This window comes from Mastigoproctus giganteus, unplaced genomic scaffold (assembly GCF_048544385.1).
Source record: "Mastigoproctus giganteus isolate SK-2022 unplaced genomic scaffold, ASM4854438v1 scaffold_22, whole genome shotgun sequence".
In the NCBI taxonomy this organism is placed as follows: Eukaryota; Metazoa; Arthropoda; class Arachnida; order Uropygi; family Thelyphonidae; genus Mastigoproctus; species Mastigoproctus giganteus.
In genome coordinates, this window is record NW_028328299.1 from 1 (window position 1) to 6,654 (window position 6,654).

Sequence of the window (6,654 nt, forward strand, 5' to 3'; positions counted from 1 at the left end):
TGAGAACTGACCAATATTCTGGAGGGTGCTTGGAGCACGCCGTTTACGCAAACCGTAGGAGCAAGAGTGATGAAACAAACGGGATTCGACGTGGACGGTAAAAGCACGGATAAATCCTGGCATCGAACGGAACATATCATAATAGTTGTTTTGTAATCGGGAGGGAAAACCGGATTTTTCCAGTTTTTCCTGAACATTTCTTAAATTTCGGGGGATTTATGCGTAGAAAAGGTACATTTTTACTGACCAAGCAATTCCGCATCGAATGACTCCAAATTGTGTTCGGAAAAATGAAAGGAAAGCCGAAATCAGCGATTTTCCGCCCAACCGTGAGAACTGACTAAAATTCTACAGGGTGCTGGGAACAGGCCGTTTACGCAAACCGTAGGAGCAAGAATGATGAAACCAACGGGATTCGACGTGGACGGTAAAGGCACGCATAAATACTGGCACTAAACTAAACACATCATAATAGTTATTTTGTAATCGGGAGGGAAAACCGGATTTTTCCGGTTTTTCCAAAACCGCACTAAACGTTTGGGGGATATATCCGTAATAAAGATATATTTGAACTGTACTCGTCAGTCCGCATCGAACGACACCAAAATTGTTTCGGGGAAATGAAAGGAAAGCCGAAATAAGCGATGTCACACCAGCCCTGAGAACTGACCAAACAAATTCTGGAGGGTGCTCGGAAAACGGCTTTTACGCAAACCGTACGAGCGAGAACGATGAAACCAACGGCATTCGACGTGCACGGTTAAAGTATTGAAAACTTCTGGCCTTAAACTAAACGAATCGTAATAGTTATTTTGTAATCGGGAGGGAAAGCCGGATTTTTCCGGTTTTTCCTGAACATTTCTTAAATTTCGGGGGATATGTGCGTAGAAAAGTTATATTTTTTCTGAACAATCCATTCCGCATCGAATGACACCAAAATGTGTTCGGAGAAATGAAAGGAAAGCCGAAATCAGCGATTTTCCGGCCATCCGTGAGAACTGACTAAAATTCGGGAGGGTGCTTGGAACGCGCCGTTTACGCAAATCGTAGGAGCAAGAATGACGAATACAACGGGATTCGACGTGGACGGTAAAAGCACGGATAACTCCTGGCATTAAACTAAACATATCATAATAGTTATTTTGTAATCGGGAGGGAAATCCGGATTTTTCCAGTTTTTCCCGAGCCGTTCTTAAATTTCGAGGGATATCTCCTTAAAAAAGATATATTTTAACTGTACTCGTCAGTCCGCATCGGCTGACACCGAAATTTGCTCGGAGAAATGAAAGGAAAGGCGAAAGAAGCGATATGCGACCAGCCCTGAGAACGGACGCAACAAATTGTGCACGGTGCTCGTAAAACGCCGTTTACGGAAACCGTACGAGCAAGAACGATGAAACCAACGGCATTCGACGTGCACGGTAAAAGTGTTGATAACTGCTTGCATTAAGCTGAACGCATCGTAATAGTTATTTTGTAATAGGGCGGAAAACCCGGAATTATCCAGTTTTTCCTGAACCGTTCTTAAATTTCGCGGGATATTTGCGTAAAAAAGGTACATTTTTACTGCGCTCGTCCTTGCGCATCGAATGACACCAAAATTTGTTCGGAGAAATGAAAGGAAAGGTGAAATCAGCGAAATCCGACCAGCCCTTCAACTTCTTTTAGTAATTCGCGCGGTTGCTCGGAGAACGCCGTTTACGCGAACCGTACAGGATAGAAGGATGAAACCAACGGCATTCCACGTGCACCGTGAAACTATTGATAAATACTGATTTTAAACTTTACGGATCATAACGGTTGTTTTGTTATAGGAAGGAGAAACCGGATTTTTCCAGTTTTACCTCCCGCGTTGTTAAATTTCAAGGGATCTCTGCGTAAAAGAGGTATCCTTTTACGGTCCTCCTCAGTCTACGTGGAACCCGACCAAAATTTGTTGGGGGAAATGAAGGGAAAAACCGAAATCGGCGATTTCACGACAGCCATGAGATCTGACTTCACTAATTCGAGAGCTTGCTCGGAAAAGGCTATTTTCGCGTACCGCACGAAGTACACTTATGGAGTCTGCAGAATTGAACGTGGGCTCTAACCGCATTGAAAAATTCTCACTTAAAACTAATAGTTTTCCATTTATTCCAGTAAGCATCTTATATTTCCTGCGACTTCACATTAGAAAAGATTAAGTGTTACTGTTCTCCTCAGTACCCAATCTAGCGACACCAAAATTTCTTGGCGGAACGGAGGGAAAGGCGAAATCAGCGATTACCAACAGGCCCTGTGAAATGACTTCATTGTTTCTGTAGTTTGCTCTGAAAAGGCCGTTTTCGCAAACCGTAGCGTTTAGACTGCTAAAATCAACGACATTCAACGTGCACTCTAACCGTTTTAACAATTTCTCACTTCAATCAGCGTAACAAACAGCTAAATGAAATCAACGTTAGGCATTGTCACTACCTCTTGCCACTGCGAGAAGCAATTGGCTGACACAATGTGCAATACAAACAATACGCAGAGATTGCATTGTCGAAACTGAATTTACAAGAAACAAACGAAGTATTCAGATGAACGATGATATTTTGCTGCCTTATGCACGCACGAATTTCAACCCTACAGAGAGAAAAGTTCACCAACAGAACTGGTGGGGAACTTCAGCTAGTAAGGAAAAACGGGAAACATATTTTGCTAACCCTAAATACGCACACCACTACCGAATCATCTAACGCGCTGTTCGCGAAAGAGAAAACAAATATCACCGAATACTCAATACAGTTGCATGTACTCAAGACATTACTAATCGATGGGGGAGGGGGATTCACTGTAAAGACTGATTAAACCGATTTAGGTTTGGTCGCGTTACTTCCATCGAGATTACGGTTGTTTGCGTTGAATTGGCAAAAGCGTCTCGCCAAGCCACAAATAACGAAACAAAACGAGGTACACAGAAAACGCGAGACAAACTACTTCGACAGAACGAAAGAAACAGCCTAAAATAGAAAACCGAAACGAGCCTCTCCTAATATCGTGTTATGAAATGTAACGAAATGAAAACGAACGTAACCCACCCTATCCTAACCTAACCCTCCCTAACCTAAACAAACCCGTCCTGTCCAAACCAAAGCTAACCCGTTTTATCCTAACCGAATCTAACCCGTGCTGGCCGAACACATTCTATCCTAACCCGAACTCTTCCTAACAATCTAACCTAACTGAGAGCAACCCGACCGAAAGAAAATTTAACCTGACGTAACGGACACTAATCCGATTAAACAGCAATTAAAGGAAAAGAAAGTAATTTGCCGGACCTAACGTAACATCAACGAAAATTCCTGGCATAATAGAAAGAAAAACAAATGTCTCCTAACCGCGCATAACCGAACCGAATGGAACCTAAGCAAACGAAACTCAAGCTGAGTTTAGCTGTCTGCAAGAAAGTTAACCTAAACAGGCCTACCCGAAAGTAACCTAAACCTAAACGAAAACAATTGCATCCAGCTCTAATATACCCGGAGGAAGAAAAACTAACCTAAAGCCCAAGAAAAACAATAAATACAACTATTCAGTTTTCTCCAGTCCCACAGCAACAAAAGGAAAAAGAACAAAAATCCGAATGAGTGAATCTCGTCCAGAGCACAAGTAACGGAAACGTTAAAAATCGCAGGGTAAGCGATGTACTCTGGGCCGGGATGAAGCCAGAAACTATGTGTGCGAACTTAGCTAGCAACAAACACTTATGGCGCGAGCGAGAGGGCGCGCACGCGCACGCACCCTCACACATTTTTCCTGGAGACATTACGATTATTACGATCGAAATGTCTAAATTCGGATATTATTATTATTATTATTATTATTATTAGTTCGATTCACAAAAGGAATCAACCTACTTCAAGAATGGAACTGGGTTCAATTTACCACAACAGCAGGAATAATTTTACAGCGAACATTAGAAAACCACAGAAACAAAACAGCAGTTGTAATTGAAGAGAAGACACGCGCTCGCGAGAGCGGTGGAGTGAGAGCGAGAGTGTGATGGGAAACACCGAATTTAAATTTAAATTCACTTAAATAAAATATACAGGCCAATAACCGACACACTACCGACCCGAAAAAAGAAACAGTGAAAACAATGAAAGAAAAAAAAACAAAAGCACACAGTCGGGCCTAATAATGGTGTCAGGGTTGAACACCCTTTCCAATTATAAGAATTTACGAATAGTTTCTTCGGAATTTATACGAAAAGTGCACTAGTTTGTGCGTCTAGTCCGTTTTACCAGGCTCTTTCAACCCCACAGTCATGTTGAGTTTCAGAATGGCTTATAACGTTTGCTGGGCGTGCGCGCGCGCGCCCACACACACACACACACACCACTATTTACTACGAAAACATTCTTCAATATGCCAAGCAGTACCGGTCATCGGACACACGTGTCGGTTGTGCGTAATTGTGGAAGGTAAGGCGAGAAAGAGGGAGCTAAGCCTAAATGCGCGTCCTTTATCGTTTCCAAAATAAAAAAAAAAAAAAATAAAACCGCGATTGTGATTTCACCGATAACGCTGATAAACTTGAGTGAAATTTTTCGTAACAGAAGCACTGGCAATTTACAGACGCACATGCGCGCGCCAGGGAGAGAAAAAAAAAATAAATAAATAAATAAATAAATAAAAGGGGTGGACAGAAGAAAAAAAAAAAAAAAAAAAACGCTAGTCGACTGATCGTATCGCCAGGAGAAAGGAAAGCAGAGGCATGGACGAGTGGAAGTGCGTTTGGACGTTTTCCACGACCGCTCGTTACAACGATTGCGGTTGAAAGAGGAGAAAAAAAAAATTATAACATATATATATCAACGATATTAATAATAAGAAAGCACATTCAGATGGAGCCCATCACGGGAAACCGCTGCGTGCGGGCATATCTGAAATTGCATTGTACATTTACAGTAGAAATAATAATAATAATAATAATAATAATAATAAAAAAAAAAAAAAAAAACAGCGGGGTAAAAAAAACACAGAAGTACAGCTAACCGAACTCACCACAACACGAGTTACGAGTTACTAGCGTACCGAGCACCTGGGCTCGCAGAACGAGAGGTCTAAAACATTGCATTGAGAATGAGTTCAGGTGGCTTGTATTTTTGTAGCCCGTACTCTTTGGGGAAGTGCGTTGAAAACGGTATTTACAATGCAAGTACCCATCATTTGGAAGTGTATTCCGTGTCGGATTGAGAAGTTGTTTTTATAAGTATAACGCGGAAGAAGCACAAGAGAAGAAACGCGCCGTTGGCGTGTTTCGGCTTACCTCACAAGTCTGAGTCACGAAACCGGGGCAAAATTTTTTTTGAGGAGTTCTCGCGTGATCACGCGAGAACTCCTCAAAAAAAATTTTGCCCCGGTTTCGTGACTCAGACACTGACATATATCAAGCCAACTACTCCCGCCACCCAAAGAAAAAGGGCACAGAAATGCTCAGAATATATACCCCATCAAAAACAATTTACAATCAAAAATTAAACACAGAATTCCTTGACGTCTGGAATTCTTCCCATTCACAGTTCAACACACTTCCCCTACTTTCCCTTCCTCCTCACAACATTCTACTTCTAACCTATCGCCTACCCCTCAAAATAAGCAAACACAAGAACATATTTTCGCAACGACAAGAAACAAAAAATGAACGCACGCACCGCTAATTTCTGTCCATACCGAAAACTAAACAAAAAACCTTCCACACAACACCACAAAAAACTTAAAACACAACCAGCATACAACCGAAAATCACTCTAAATATCATCCCAAATCGACAGCAATTTCAACATACACTCAATTACGACAACACTCACTCTTCTCTACTACCAACAACCCCAAATCAAAGAAACAACCCAACACAAAACTCCGCACTCCCTTCAACAGTCACACATCAAAACATACTTGCTACTTCAACATCATCCTTCTAGCAAAATTTGCTCATCAACATTCCGCCTCACTTCTGATAATCACACTAAGTCCCCGCACAAACAAAAGACCTACCGTTTCCTCCACTCCCAGAAAACGCCAACATCCAAACACAATTCAAAAATTACACATTTCAACAACACTCACTATGCATCCCGATCCAACTCTGACGGTACAACCAACAACACTTTACATTCGGCAACAAACCTTTCTCACAAACCCACTGCTCACAACCGCAAAAACCAACACCACAATACCCAGACACAATTTCACTACCATTCCCACAAAAATACTCCATTCTCCCAGCTATGCTCAATGCAACTGTACTTTTCCGTAATCAGCACAAGCTTTCTACGTCCCACCACAATACACACACGACTTCACTCTACCATTCCCACAAATCCACTACACTCTCCCGATTACGCACAATGCAACAGTACTTTTCCATAATCAGAACAACCTTTATAATTTCACCACATCTCGATACAACCATTCCCTATATATATACAACTGCGAAGGTCTACAGGTAGCTTTCCAATCACAAGGACACCAATACAACGGAACGTACACACAACTCAGAGGGTCAACACCAGCAACACCACGCACACCATCGGAAAAAAATTTTTCAACAACGGTCAAAAAACAAACAACATCGGATTCATCACACACCGCCCAAAGAAATTCTTATCTCTGCTTTCAAAAAGA